The sequence below is a fragment of the Microcaecilia unicolor genome, chromosome 10, assembly GCF_901765095.1.
Source record: "Microcaecilia unicolor chromosome 10, aMicUni1.1, whole genome shotgun sequence".
Taxonomy (NCBI): domain Eukaryota; kingdom Metazoa; phylum Chordata; class Amphibia; order Gymnophiona; family Siphonopidae; genus Microcaecilia; species Microcaecilia unicolor.
The window spans coordinates 579,746-595,678 of NC_044040.1; positions in this window are offsets into that span (position 1 = coordinate 579,746).

A 15,933-nucleotide genomic window follows, 5' to 3' on the forward strand; every position below is an offset into this window, starting at 1 on the left:
GCCTTTCCGAGGCTCTTCCCCACATGCATGCATACAAAATGAGCCAAAGCAAATGGGATCTGTAGTATCTCATACATAATGTATGGTCCACACCCATACGCCAAAGAATGGAACACTAACAGAGGGAAAGAGAGAGAGTTGAACACCACATTTGAGGTTTATGAAAAGCTGAAATCTAGGACTGCATGATGCATGATCCAAAAATGGTAGCTCTGGAGTCAACAGTTCTCTATACTAGGTAATAAGTTGCAGAGAGCAGCAGGATCTTTACACTGTCATTAAAAGGTATTAAGGCAATAAAAATCAAACTGCAAAATGGTTCCACAAGGAAAAAATGACGGGATCCTTTTAAGGAGAGTTCCAATAGCTGTGTGTATTCTAGAGAAACTGTAAGAAAGTTTTATGGGTTATTACATTCTTTCAAAGAATGAATTGAACAGATCTGAAGAGACATCACAATCTTCAAAGACTCCTGAATCCTGTAAGAAAAGACATTTACTTTTAAAGTTTTATATTTTGACTCAGGTCCAAGTTTTAACTAATAAAAATATTTTAGATGCACAGTAACTGTTTTTGCAGTTTTCAATGAATCCATATATTATTGACGCTTATCTTAGAACCATCCCCATATGTAAATAGCAGCGTTCACACATGTAGGTTGCATACACATTTAAAATCCAGTTTAGAAAGGGGCTATTGCCATGTGGTGATACTCACTATGTTTACCTTGACAAGATGTGATTGGATGAGCAGAGGGAGCATAGGTGCCCAGTATAAGATGCTTGGAGAAACTAAGCCCCCACAGCCCCTTCCTGCTGTCCACCCACTTGCTCTCCTGCTGGGTCTGCTGCCTTCTGGGTCAGTGGCAGTAAATAACAATTAGAATCTAGGCAAGGAGCTAATTCCCTGTATGTAATGCTGTGGACTCTGCAGGCCCTGCCCTTCTGAAACAGGAAGTTATATCTGGGGGTGGGGGGGGGGGGGGGGTGGGACCAGCAAATCCAGCAGCTGCAGGCACATACTTGGCAATGGCTCAGTGTCTAACTTCTATTTCTTGTTGCTGCTGCAAACCCATGGAAGCAGCAGGATGGTGGAAGAGCAAACGAGTGGGAGGAGGAGGAAAGGAGAAAGCAGGGCAATGCTGGACAGTGGTAATGGATGGGGAGGGAGAGACATGGGAATGCCAGATGGTGGTGGTGTGGAGAGAGAGAAAGGGGGATGGTGGATAGTGCTGGGAGAGGCTGGGTGATGCTGTATGGTGAGGGAGAAGAATAAAAGTGTGGGATGGTGGTGGGGGGAAGAGAAAGAGACAGAGATAATGCTGGATGGTGGAAGAAAGACAGATGAGCAATAGTGGGGGAGGAGCGAGATAAAAGGGTGGCTGTGGTGGGGAGGGGGTAAGAGAAATCAGGGTAATGCTGGTTAGTGGGGGGTAGAGACTGAGGAGTGACATTAGATGGTAACAGAGGTTTATTCTGGAAGGTGGGGGAACAGAAAGAGACAAAAGGGCAATGCTGGAGGGAACAGAGAAAAGAGATGGGATGATGCTGGATGGTGGGGAAAAGGATAAACATAAGGGTGATGGATTGGGGGGGGGAAGAGAGAAAGAGGCAGAATTTGGAAGCTAAGATTTAATGCTAAAAACTTCAACTGTACTGCAGAGTACTTCAAATTCTCCATTCTACTCAGCTCACCACCTGCCATCGTAACATATCCAATTTTAAAGTAACCCTCAACAGATTCATGATTTTCCAATTAATTAGATTAGCTTAAAAATGTTAAGAACAGAACAAAAGGGGAATGACCAGAGAAGTACCAACCACGAGATATTTATTAAAAATCACATTAAAAAACATATAGTCCATAGAGATCTATAAAATCCATAAAAATATAATATCAAGACTCAATGCAGTCTTGCATTTCGGTGCATAATGCGCTCACTTTCAACATTTATTTATTTATTTGCTGCATTTGTACCCCACAGTGGCGTAGCCACAGGTGGGCCTGGGTGGGCCAAGCCCATCCAGTGAGGGCTCAGGCCCACCCAACAGTAGCACATGTTTAGTGGTAGCTGTTGGGGATCCCAAGCTCCGCCAGCTGAAGACTTCATCCTGATGGTAACAAAAATGCTGCTCTCCACGCAGTGGCGTACCAAGGTGGGGGCGGTGGGGGCGGTCCGCCCTGGGTGCACGCCGCTGGGGGGTGCCGCGGCGCGCGCCTGTCAGCTGAGTTTGCTAACTTCACTGCAGCTCCCTCAGTCCCGGAACAGGTTACTTCCTGATCCAGCCGGGGCAGAGGGAGCTGCAGCGAAGTTAGAGAACTCAGCTGACAGGTGCACGCCGCAGCACCCCCCCCCCCAGCGGCGTGCACCCGGGGGGGGGGGGTGTCATTTCGCCGGGGGGGGGAGGTGTCATTTTGCCAGAGGGGGGCTGTGTTGTACCCGGGGGGGGGGGGGGCGCATCGGCGATCCGCCCTGGGTGTCATGCAAGCTAGGATCGCCACTGTCTCCACGATACTGGCACCTGCGCATTCTCAGTTTTCAGCGTATGCTTGTTGCAGGCTGCCAAGATGGAGAGAAGCATTGTCCCACCAGCTGAGATATTTTTTGGTGGGGGGGGGGGCAGAGAACATTTGGTGCCCACCCACTTCTTGCCTAGGCCCACCCAAAATCTGCTGCCTGGCTACGCCCCTGGTACCCCACATTTTCCCACCTATTTGCAGGCCAGTAGGCTTACTTTTTCTGCTAGAAAGTGTGATAAGGTGACTCCCCTCTTTGTCCAATTGCATTGGCTTCTGATCAAGGCTCGTGTAAAATTTAAGATCTGTATGATGGTTTTTAAAATGCTTTATAGGATAACTCCATCTTGCTATCACTCGGCAATTTGCAATACTTTCTCAGGAATCAGATGAGGTTAAATTCTCTACTGTTAGGGGATTAAATCTCTTAAACATGCCAATTCCTCATTTATGTATTGAATGGTTTTGATCTGGAATTACCTTCCAGAAGAAATTAATGTTTAACGAATTATCAGTCATTTAGACAGGCAGTTAAAACTTGTTTGTTTAAGGAATAATTGATGGTTAATTATTTTGTAGACACAACATTAAGTTAATTCTTTATCAATATTTTTTTGTATTTTTCTGGGATGTCCCCAGCTTTTTTTAATGTGATCTGCTTTGAGCTGTGTAGGTATCTGCGGGCTATAAGAATTGGAAAGTATGAAAGTAATTGCTTATTTTATTAGGATATTCAGAGACACAATCCAGATACTGCCTTTAAATATCCTCACATACTGGGTGCTTCCACTGTTGTTGGGGCTGGGAAGAATGCCAAACTTGAGGGCAAATTTCACTCAGCCCAAGAGCTCCTGATACTTCTCCAGGAAGTGTGGTGGAGCCTGAGTTATCAGGTGAAGGTGGAGAATCTTCTACTGAGGGGGCTATGGCAAGGCAGTTGAAAGCCAAGCATTACATGTGAACTAACACCATTACATAGAAACATAGAAAAATGTAGGCAGATAAAGACCATATGGCCTATCCAGTCTGCCCATCCAATGCAAACTACTCTCCCTATCACTCCCTTAGAAATCCTATGTACTTGTCCCAAGCTCTCTTGAATTCAGATACTTGAATGCATTGTTGTATAGGACTCCACACAATCCCTGGAAGAGAGATTGAAGGAGTGATGAGCTTCTAGAGAGAAGATTCAGCATCACATTTTGTCACCGTGCAGTCTTTATCTGGCCCCAGATTATTACTTTAGATTCAGTCTGGATGGCTTTAGAAACTCTTCATATGGTTATAATCTCTACTTCACCTTTTATAAAAGATTTAACAGTGCAGATGGAGTCCAGAGTAATAAGGAACCTGGAATTCTGTTTCCCATCTTAAGGACACTCAGGCACAGAAGTCTCAACAGCTTATTAACATATGTCACGTTAGAAAACCTTGAACATAAGCTCAACGCTTTTACATTTTCTGTGTTTAAAGACTTCCTTCCCTTTTGGATTGTTTTCATAAATTTCGAAAGGAAGTTTTGAACTATCCACCATTGCTCAAACTTTGTTATACCTGTTTCCTTGAAGTTTTCCCATAGGACGGAAGACTCCAGTGTTTTTGACTATAATGTTGGAGACACTTCAAGACAAAATAACACACAGAGCTACATTGCCTATGTCTTTTGTATTTTTGCAAGACATGGGGGCGTTATTGCACTTGTATTTTAGGGCACCCAAGGTGTACTTTATGGGAGGGAGAATCCAGGAATTTCCCGATGCATTTCACTGGACTCAAGAGAGGAGAATGACGTTTTATCTATGCACCAAGAAGTGATCTCTGCAGGCACGAAGTTCAGCTAATAGAAAATACAATTTCTTTGAACCTGCTCAATCGCATGTGTTTTGGAATAATAGAGGAGCTTTCTGAACTTTCCAATGACTGACGCTACGATTCTGTTTGTTTGCTAAGTGTAAGGGTAAAGACTTTGAGTAAATTGTTTCTTTTTAGTGCCAGCTTCCCATTTTTTTCTGGACTATTAAGTTCAAAATGTATTTCTATTTTTTGAGTATATTTTGGTTTCTTTTCTGCAGTGGATTTTCTGTCCAAAGATGTTCCGTATTTTGATTAAATGAATAAACTTTAAACAAATGAATATCCTTACAGAGTGCTTCTGTACCATCCAGGTAGTGCTGGGTGGGATATGGGTGAAGCCAGGACTTATCCAAATGACAGTGTTCAGGGTGCTATCCTGATAACTCAGAACCGATAGCTGTCCTATGTTATCCGGATAACAGATAACAAGTTCCAGTGCTGATGTTCTTATCCAGATATTCAGGACAGTGGCTCTGAATGTGAATTAATGCAATGATGGGTTTATTGAATCAAGGGAGGGTAGAGGGAATTTGTAGTCTGACTAATGGATACAGCATGCCTGGATTATATAATACAACATCCATACAATAATGTCTGACTTATTAAAGGGGCTTGAAAATCATCCAGTTGAAACAAATAGCTTTCTTCTAAGATGTTAAGACTTTGACTGTGTCAGAGAGACTTCTTTAGATTGGCATTTGCTCTGGGGCAATATCTCCAAATAGGTTACTTCCGCACATACCTTGCGATTATTGAACTTCCCTGTGTGTGCATTTTTAGCACTGCATTTATTCGCAAGTAGGCTCAAAGAAACTGATGTACAAGAATTAGAACAGGACAGGAATTTCTAGACAAGGAAGGGTTAAATGATTGAAAATTATGCTTTGACACTTTAGAAATCTATGCCCCATGATAGCAGAAATGTTGAAACAATATCACTTCTGAAATCCTCCAGGCAGTGGTATGTGTTGGTAAGGTCTGTTTCATCTTGTCTAGAAATGTAATTAGCAGGATGGGCATTCCTTCAAATATTTGTGGTTTTTAAATTTAGTAACCATCTGTTAACTTTTCCTGGAAGAATATAATAGTGATATGAAACTGTTCTATTGGTGCCATTTTATGATAACAAAAAAAATGAATATTTATCTAGTTTGAGCTCAAAAATCTAGAGCAGGACTTCGTACTCATTTTGGGAGAAGTTAGCTTTATTCACAGAGACAAGAGAGAGGCTTTGAAAACAGTCTTAGAATGAGAATTTAATAGAACAGGATGAAAACAATTAAGGAATTAAGTTCTTTTTATTCGTAATCTGCCCAATATCTAAAACCATTTAACTGTCCAGGAATGGATCCTGGCACGCAGCTGTCTATCCAATAATATTCAGCGGGAGATAGCCACCTAGTGAATAAGTGGTTGTATCATGAGATATAACTAGTTATATGCTGATATTTAATGCATCGCCGGCTAAGTTTGGGGCCAAATTTGGTCACCAATATAGGTATATCTTTGGCCAGTTTAAACTTAACTGGCCAGTGCTGAATATTGGCTTCACCTGGATATTCCATGTCAGTCATTGGAAACGGCCTGGCATTGGATATCTGGGTTCAGTGCTGACTGTGGGGGTCACGTGGTCTGAATATTGAACCCATTATCATCTTAGGGTGCTTCTTTCAAGCATGGATCATTGAACATTACCAGGTCTGTTGACTAATGTGTACTAAGCAGTAGCTGTTACCATGTTGGACTGAAAGTATAGACTAATTTCTGCACTAACTGCATTCCGTCTTTTGCAGTGAGAACTGGGTTCGTTATGAGTGGAGAATGGGAGTGGATTGCAGATTGAGTTAGCATACAATATGGTAACGTTCTGCCTGGCATTTTTTTCTGCTAGTATGTGTGTCTGTGCTAAATGTGAATGTACTTATACGCTGTGTCCAATAGCACAGAACCTTGTGCTCACCACACACCAATTTTTGCAATTAAAGTGTAGTGAATGCAAACAGCCCCTAAGACCCTAAGTACATAAGTAATGCCACATTGGGAAAAAGACCAAGGGTCCATCGAGCCCAGCATCCTGTCCACGACAGCAGCCAATCCAGGCCAAGGGCACCTGGCAAGCTTCCCAAACGTACAAACATTCTAAACATAATTTTATAAAGCTTGTCTAGGTTGGGTGGGCAGTTGGGTTCCTATTTTGGACCTAGACACATGGAGGGGAATTTTTGGTATGATGTCCAAGTCTAATTGTAATCTAACATAAACCAGGAAAAAATACTATCGTGGGACTCACATTATGCATAACCAAAATATAATAATTATAATTAGGAGGAGCTCCCTCAGGCAATGACACCCATGTGTTGGTCTCATTTTAGTACCACTCTGTAGTGAGATATAGCACGTCTTTCATTGGCAGCTCACCCTTTTCTGTTTTAAATAGGCTATAAGTTCTCACATGCCACATTTAATCATAGTCTGGCCTGCACTTGCAATTGTCACTAAAGCCAGCTGAAAACCAAAACCACATGAAGCAAAAAGTAAAACAGAAAATAGTCACTGAAAAAACAGAAAAACTTATAAGATATGTTAATGAACCAAGAACTTATCTTATGAGCCTGGCGTTCATCTGACACCACAGGCTCTAGGTAGAAAACCGCTGAAGAACCAAACTTGCACTTCTGCTTCTGTGGGCAACTCGACCACTGTGAATCGGCTGCTCTTCCCTAGATAACGCCCAGTCTAATTGTAGTCATTTTGCTGAAAATGCCTTAAAATTCTCATCCTGAGCATAACAATTTTTGAACAGGAAAAAGTCTATTTTTTTTTGTTTTGAAAATTGCTATTTTCCACAGATTTTTCTGCTCAGTTTGGTACCATTTAAAAAAATGCCCAAAAAGAAGCCATAGCAATTTCTGTATGGCACCGTTCCTCGTAAACTGGCATCCACACATCCCAACAAAGCAGAGGGGCAGCCTAGTAGTCAGTGCAGTGGACTTCATATTAAGGGACCCAGGTACAAATCCCAGTTTAGCACACTTATTTTGTATTGTGAGCCCTCCAGGAACACCTAAAAACCCAGGGGGTCTTTTACGAAAGATTAGCTAAAGTTATCTGCAGCGGGGCCTATTTTATTCCTATGGTAAAAGACCCCCCTACTGTACCTAACTGTACAGCACTACAAAACCCCCTCAGGTCTGTAAGACACCTATCCCTTTGTTTTATAAATAAACATAGATACTCATGTGTCTTTCTATAATAGTAACCCAGAAAAGCTGCAGAAATCATGGCTAAAATGAATTTATGGACATTTACCTCTGCTCAGGAGCAGGTATAAAGGTTTGTGCTTAAAGTGTACGTAGAAATCATGACTGTCCCATGCTCCACCCAAACATGCCCACTGGAACGTGTCACACAAGGACATGTGCTCTTGTCTTTGTATGCAGAGGTTCCGTTGTAGCTTTTTGACCCTATTCAATCTGTCTTTCTCTCCTTTGTTTACTCTCATCCAAAGCTTTGAAATAACTAGTTACTCATATGCTGATGACTTTCTGATTGTTGTCTGTGCTGATTCATTGTTTCTAGATCTTCAGTCTCTCAACTCCTTGCATGAGTTGGAAACTGGCCTGATCACAAATTTAAGCTTAATCCATAAAAGTCAGTTGCCATTTGGTTGTCATACTCTAGTCCAATGAGTAGGGTAATAAAGGGGTAATATGATTGTTTGTACCCTAGCAGCTCTAAGACGAAATCTCGCCAATGATTCAAAATATGGCTTTGTCTTTGGTTACTGTCTTTGGAACTGAGCTCGATTTGCATCCCAGTATATGATAAATGTAACAGCAACCTCAGGAAATACTTTTTCACAGAAAGACTGGCAGATGCCTGGAATGCTCTTCCAGAGTTGGTGATGGGGACACACACAGTGAGAAAGTTCAAACACAGAGGATTCCTTTATGACGAGAGGATGAAGTAAAAGTATAGAGTGTTTCCACTAAAAGCAAAACTTTAAATTACTTTCACAGTTTAAAAAAAGGTCATAGAGGGAGGACTGGATCAGTAGGTAGAACCCTAAACACAAAGAGGGTGGAGAGGGAGAGACCAGCACCGAGCTACAGGTACATCCCTAGCCACCTGTCTGTGCAGACTGGATGGCTCATTCTGGTATTTATCTGTAGTCATGTACTATATTACCACGTTATCATATGTCTAATCTGCTCGCTCCACATTTCTGAAACTGAGGGCTACATGATTTTACTTTAACTGACAAAATTCTGATTCATTCTTTCTTTAATTTTTAATAGATTAGACTATTGCAACTGTTTGTTCAGTTGGAGGTTATTTTGATTATAAGACTGTAGAACTTTAAGAATATAATGGCGAGATTACCCTACTCAATTCAGGATCTTACTACTGGCTACTCATGCTTTCTACGCAGGTTTCCCATAATACTCAACCTCACTTCTAATAAAACACCACCCCATCTTAGACCTGCATTGTTTTTCTTCTCTTTTGATGATCAGACTGGACACCACCCATCATACAACTCCTCAGTTATGAAAGAGGCTCGCAGTAGATATTAGACCAGAATCTAATGGTCTGAATTTTGAATCCACTCTGAAAATGTGGCATTTTCTTTTGATCTCTACTTCTAGATTAGCAGGACAGTGGTTTGATTTTCTTTTTACCTTCCTTTTTTTTATTTTTATTGATTGATTAACTCCGTATTAGACACTCTAATATGCCCTAGATTTTGTCATATATGAAACGGCATTTTAGAAAGGACATAACTAAGGATGTCCAGGTCACTGTACATCGCTGGTGGTCCTAGTATTTTAGAAGAAGATCTCCTGATGTACAGTCCATTCTAAAATACTTGAGGAATGAATGTCCATGAGCTGCTATTTCTATCATGAATGTCCACTGTTCAAATGAAGGCATCCTTTACTAAGCTGCAATAATAGTAGGCCATAAAGATGTGCCGTAGTTTTAGATTCAATGTTCTGGCTTTATAAAATCAAGATTTGGATGTCCCTGCAAGATGGATATCTAAATGCTGTTGTTTTTCAGATGTTCAACATAGGAAAAGAGTTCCTAAAATAAGGGCCATATTGTTTTCCCATTTTAGATTTGGTTTATTTGTTGTCTGTCTTGGAGGAGGGCTGGTTAATCAAACCTGATTTAAGCCATAAACTTTAAAAACTTTAAACCAAGTACATCTTTTAAAACTTACCACTTAAACCGGTGCTGGGCAGACTTCTACGGTCTACGCCCTGATCGTGATTGAATAGATATGGATGGGCTGGAGTCTAAATTTTAAGGGGCTTTGACGTTAGCTTCAGAACTTAATACAAGAAAGTGCTCGGCAGACTTCTACGGTCTGTGCCCTGAGAATGGCAAGGACAAATCAAACTTGGGTATAAAGTATCATATACCAAGTAAAATGAGTTTATCTCATTGGGCAGTCTGGATAGACCGTACAGGTCTTTATCTGCCTTCATTTACTATGTTACTCTTTGGGGTTCTACATGGAATGTTGCTACTAATTGGGATTCTGGAATCTTGTAACTGTTTAGGATTCCAGAATATTCAGACCTTTTAGTACAGGAAGAGTACTGGGCAGACTTCTATGGTCTGTGCCCTGAGAATGGCAAGGACAAATCAAACTTGGGTATAAACTATCACATACCATGTAAAATGAGTTTATCTTGGGCAGACTGGATGGACCATTCAGGTCTTTATCTGCAGTCATTCACTATGTTACCATGTTACTAACCATACAGTGAACTGTGACGTCCACTGAAGTTTGTTTGACATTTCTTCAAGCTGTTCCTTCTTATGAAAATAAATTGGTGACATCAGCTTATTCACTTTTTGCATAATGTTCTGCTATAATGCCCACTTCATTACTAGACACCAAAGCCTAAATTCATTTTGGGAGACTGTGGATGACTAGGCCAAAAACCCTAGGGACTCTTTTACTAAGCACGTGGGATTCCCTGTACACTGAGGCCAGTTTTAGTATGGCTGTATAAGGGCCAAAATTTGATTTCCCCCAATTATCATGTGGTCATTAACACGTGAGCTCTTCCCAACACCTACTTATTAGGCAGAAAGAGCTTGTGCGCTAACCACGTGCCAATTGGTTCGCATGTGTCAAAGTAGCTGCCCTAACTGATTAACACTGGGAACGCCTACTCTCCGCCTCCCCCCAAAACACATCTCCAGTGCTAAAAAATACAAAGTATTTTTATTGCCGGGAAAGTGTGCGCAGATGCCTGAACTACCGTCGTGCATTTTGGTACACAGGAAACATGCGTTAGTGCTTTCTGCCGTTTAGTGAAAGGACACTTTAGACTCTAAGATAGAAGGTCTGAGAGAGGGGTGAAAAAGGTAAATATTTTCTGCAGGTGACTATCCACCTTATAATTGAAAGAGAAAAACGCCTAGATTTCGACCTAAATCGGGAGATAGATGTTTATCTCACAAAAACGAATAAATCGGTATAATGGAAAGCCGATTTTGGACGTTTTCAACTGCACTCCATCGCGGAAGCGTACAAAGTTGACGGGGGCGTGTCGGAGGCGTGGCGAAGGTGGAACTGGGGCGTGGTTATCAGCCGAGGAGAGATGGGCGCCTTTCGCCGATAATGGAAAAAAAGTATGCGTTTGTAGCTAGAATTTAAGGCACTTTTCCTGGACCCTGTTTTTTCACGAATAAGGCCCCAAAAAGTGCCCTAAATGACCAGATTACCACCAGAGGGAATCGGGGATGACCCCCCTGACTCCCCCAGTGGTCACTAACCCCCTCCCACCACAAAAAATGATGTTTCACAACTTTTTATTTTCACCCTCAAATGTCATACCCACCTCCCTGGCAGCAGTATGCAGGTCCCTGGAGCAGTTGTTAGGGGGTGCAGTGGACTTCAGGCAGGTGGACCCAGGCCCATCCCCCCTACCTGTTACAATTGTGCTGCTTAATGCTTATTAGTCGTCCAACCCCCCCAAACCCACTGTACCCACATGCAGGTGCCCCCCTTCACCCCTTAGGGCTATAGTAATGGGGTAGACTTGTGGGCAGTGGGTTTTGAGGGGGATTTGGGGGGCTCAACACACAAGGGAAGGGTGCTATGCACCTGGGAGCTTTTACCTTTTTTTTTTTTTTTTTTTTGTAAAAGTGCCCCCTAGGGTGCCCGGTTGGTGTCCTGGCATGTGAGGGGGACCAGTGCACTACGACTCCTGGCCCCTCCCACGAACAAATGCCTTGGATTTATTCGTTTTTGAGCTGGGCGCTTTCATTTTCCATTATCACTGAAAAACAAAAACGCCCAGCTCACAAATTGTCGAATAAAACATGGACGTCTGTTTTTTTTGAAAATACGGTTCGGTCCGCCCCTTCACGGACCCGTTCTCGGAGATAAACGCCCATGGAGACAGATGTTTTCGTTCAATTATGCCCCTCCACGGAATTTTTTTTAATGTCCTAGAGGAACTGAATACATTTTCTAATATACTGCATAGACACAATGATAAGCAAGGTAAAGAGTGGGGAACAAATAGCTGCATATTTCTCTGTGTAAAGATGTGTTTTGTTTATATTTCTTGTCCTATATTTCTGTGTAGAGCCAACTGTGGAGTCGGCATATAACAGTATGTCCAGTGAAGTAAGCAACATGTGCTAGAGAAAGTGGATAGGGTTTCAGTTTCAGGAAAGTATTCCCAAGATCCAGGTTCACCACTGACGCATTGACATTAAGAATCTGACACTGTCCCTCACGCTGGGGCTATTTAAGTTAACAACCCCCCTGGGAGTTCAGACTGCCGTGGAAACCAGTACACATCACACAGAGACCCAGAGTGATGTGTGTCTCTCAAAGCAAAAAGAAGAAACATTCATGACACTGTCGGTGTCTTTTGTTCCCTGTGGTGCTGATGCAGCTGGTGGTGCTGTTCTAACCCCAGAGCTTGTTTTGAATATCCACCTCTTTAGCTCTGGTTCTTGAAGAAGATGACTCCTTTTTCACTGTTCATAGAAGATTATACACTTTCTGCTTGTAGGAGACAGAGAAATAAAGCAACATAGTTTAGGGAAATGTCCCTGGGAAGATGGTTTGACTTGGAACAATTACAGAATTTTCCCTTATTGGCCCCAGGGCTTAAAGAGGTTTTTAAAAAATGAAGTTTTAAGGGTGATTCCCTCCCTTATGCTATGCTATGAGTATCTATTTCAGTGATTACCAGAGAAGATTTCAGATGTTCTTACAGACTGATCTCTCTTAAATTACAATGCCATGTAGTGTAGAGGAAATTATGGAGACCAAACAGGTTTTATTAAGTGCTCACAAGGTTCAGATAATATTCAGAAGGGTAGATATTAGTGTGTGAAGAGAACAGCACGCTATTTTAGCCAAATAACATGCATTAAATGGCAAAACTGTTTTGAAATCATCTCCAATTTAATAATCTGACTGCATGTGATCGTGCTCTCTCTGATTCTGCACTGTTCAGGTCTTCTATGTGTTGCTATTTGCACACACATTGTGATAATGGAGTGACAGAAACTGTAAGGAATAAATACATTCTAGATCTGTTATGTTTGGGAACAGTTTCCTCAGAGTCTGATCAACTGCAGTCCGGTTTGGAGTTTATTGCAAACCTGCTTGTAATCAATAAAAATAAATAAACAAATGATTAAACATTTGCCCAGACACTGCATGAGTAAGCATAGACATAACAAGAAGCCATGCGGCTTGACTCCACTGGGACATTTCCTTACATTTCTAGTTAAACTTATTTGCATTTTGCTTTTATCTAGATTAAGATGTGGTCTTCTTAGCATTCACTGGAAAAAAAAAACCAGCTGGGTGAAAATATTTTACAAATACGTAATTTTCTTTTCAAAAGCCAGTCGGATGCTGGCAATCAAGGAAACAGCTTTACCAACTGAGCCTTCACCTAAGCTCTGTGTTTCTCTAGGATCTATTTACTAATGTCTGTTAGGATTAACAGCCAACAGGGGAAGTTATCAATGTGGGCTACCGTTAAGACATGTTATTTTACTGTTAACCCCAGTTATTAGTAGCTAGGTCTCTGCATATAATGGGACCTGTGCTAAAATAGCACATTAGTGGTAAAATAACACAGCTTAACAGTAGCTGACATTGATAACTGCACCCCTAAGGGGCTTCTTTTCTGACAATACATGCTTACATCCTTAAATTAAGTTATTTGCCACAGGGCCTATTTATGCAAATGTTAGTGAAGGATCTCTAAGGACCACAAATACAAACGGAAGTGAGGTAGACCTTGAGCAATTTTCAGTAGACTGTGTTCATGAGGAGCTAGAAAAACCAAAGTTAGACAAAGTGATAGGGGCCAGATGAGATACATCTGAGGGTACTGGAAGAATTTAGGCAGATTCTGGTGGTTCTGCTGCCTGACCTTTACAATGCTTCGTTAGGGTCTGTACTAAGACCAGTACTATTTAACATATTTATAAATGATCTGGAAAACAGAACGATGAGTGAGGTGATTAAATTTGCAGATGACCCAAAACTATTCAGAGTTGTCAAAGCACATGCGGATTATAAATAAACGCAGAAAGACCTTAGGAAACTGGAAGACTGGGCATTGAAATGGCACATGAAATTTAATGTGGATAAATGCAAAGTGATGCATATTGAGAAGAATAATCTGAATCATAATTATTGATGCTAGGGTCCACCTTAGGAGTCAGCACTCAAGAATAAGATCTAGGTGTCATTGTAGACAATGCACTGAAATCTTCTGCCCAATGTGCGGTAGTGGCCAAAAAAGCAAACAGGATGCTAGGAATTATTAGGAAAGGGATGCAAAATAAGACCAACAATATTATGCCTCTGTGTGGGATAAACATAAAGGAATCCTGTTCAGAAGGAATGGATCCTAAGGAGCTTAGCCGAGATTGGGTGGCAGAGCCAGTGGCGGGAGTTGGGGATGGTGCTGGGCAGACTTATACAGTCTGTGCCAGAGCCGGTGGTGGGAGGCGGGGCTGGTGGTTGGGAGGCAGGGATAGTGCTGGGCAGACTTATACGGTCTGTGCCAGAACCGGTGGTGGGAGGCGGGGCTGGTGGTTGGGAGGCAGGGATAGTGCTGGGCAGACTTATACGGTCTGTGCCAGAACCGGTGGTGGGAGGCGGGGCTGGTGGTTGGGAGGCAGGGATAGTGCTGGGCAGACTTATACGGTCTGTGCCAGAGCCGGTTGTGGGAGGCGGGGCTGGTAGTTGGGAGGCGGGGATAGTGCTGGGCAGACTTATACGGTCTGTGCCAGAGCCGGTTGTGGGAGGCGGGGCTGGTGGTTGGGAGGCAGGGATAGTGCTGGGCAGACTTATACGGTCTGTGCCCTGAAAAGGACAGGTACAAATCAAGGTAAGGTATACACAAAAAGTAGCACACATGAGTTTATCTTGTTGGGCAGACTGGATGGACCGTGCAGGTCTTTTTCTGCCGTCATCTACTATGTTACTATGTGTTACTCCATGGTGCGACCTGACCTTAAGTATTGTGTTCAATTCTGGTTGCAGTATTTCAAAACAGATATAGTGTAATTAGAAAATGTATAAAGAACTACCAAAATGACAATGAACTCCTCTCATATGAGGAAAGGCTAAAGAGATTAGGGCTCTTCAGCTTGGAAAAGAGATGGCTGAGGGGGGATATGATTGAGGTCTGTAAAATCCTGATTGGTATGGTACAGGTAGAAGTGAATCGATTTTTCACTATTTCAAAAAGTACAAAGATCAGGGGACACCCAATGAAATTACATGGAAATATTTTTTCACTCAAAGAATAGTTAAGCTCTGGAACTTGCTGCCATAGGATGTGGTAACAGCGGTTAGCGTATCTGGGTTTAAACAAGGTTCAGCCAAGTTCCTGGAGGAAAGGGTTATAGTCTGTTATTGTGATGGACATGGAGGTAGCATGGAATGTTGCTATCAATTGAGTTTCTGCCAGGAACTTGTGACCTGGATTGGCCACTGTTGGAAGCAGGACACTGGCCTAGATGGACCATTGCTCTGACTCAGTATGGCTATTGTTATATTCTTGTGCTGTACTGAAGCCTGAAGAATGGTCTAGAATTTGGCAACTAAGATGTAATGCTAAAAAATGCAATGTCATGCATTTGGGCTGCAAAACTCTCTGATTGAGCAATACATTATAGGGAATGAAGTACTTCTATGCACAAAAGAAAATGGGACATAGGGGTGATCGTACCTGATGATCTTAATGCAATGGTAAAAGGCCAAACGATACTTGGAGTATAGGGGGAGGAATGGCCAACAGGAGAAAGGAGGTGATAGTTCCTCTATAAGTCTCTGGTGAGAACCCGTTTAGATTACTGTGTACAACTCTGGAGACTGCATTTTCAAAAAAATATATAAACACAGGAAGGATTCAGTCCAGAGGGTGGCTACTAAAATGGTGAGTGGTCTCCATAATAAAGTGTTTGGGGAGAGACTTTGGAAGAAAGTCAGGAGAAGAGAGAAATGGTAGAGATGTTGGAATATCTCTACAGCATAAATGCACAGGA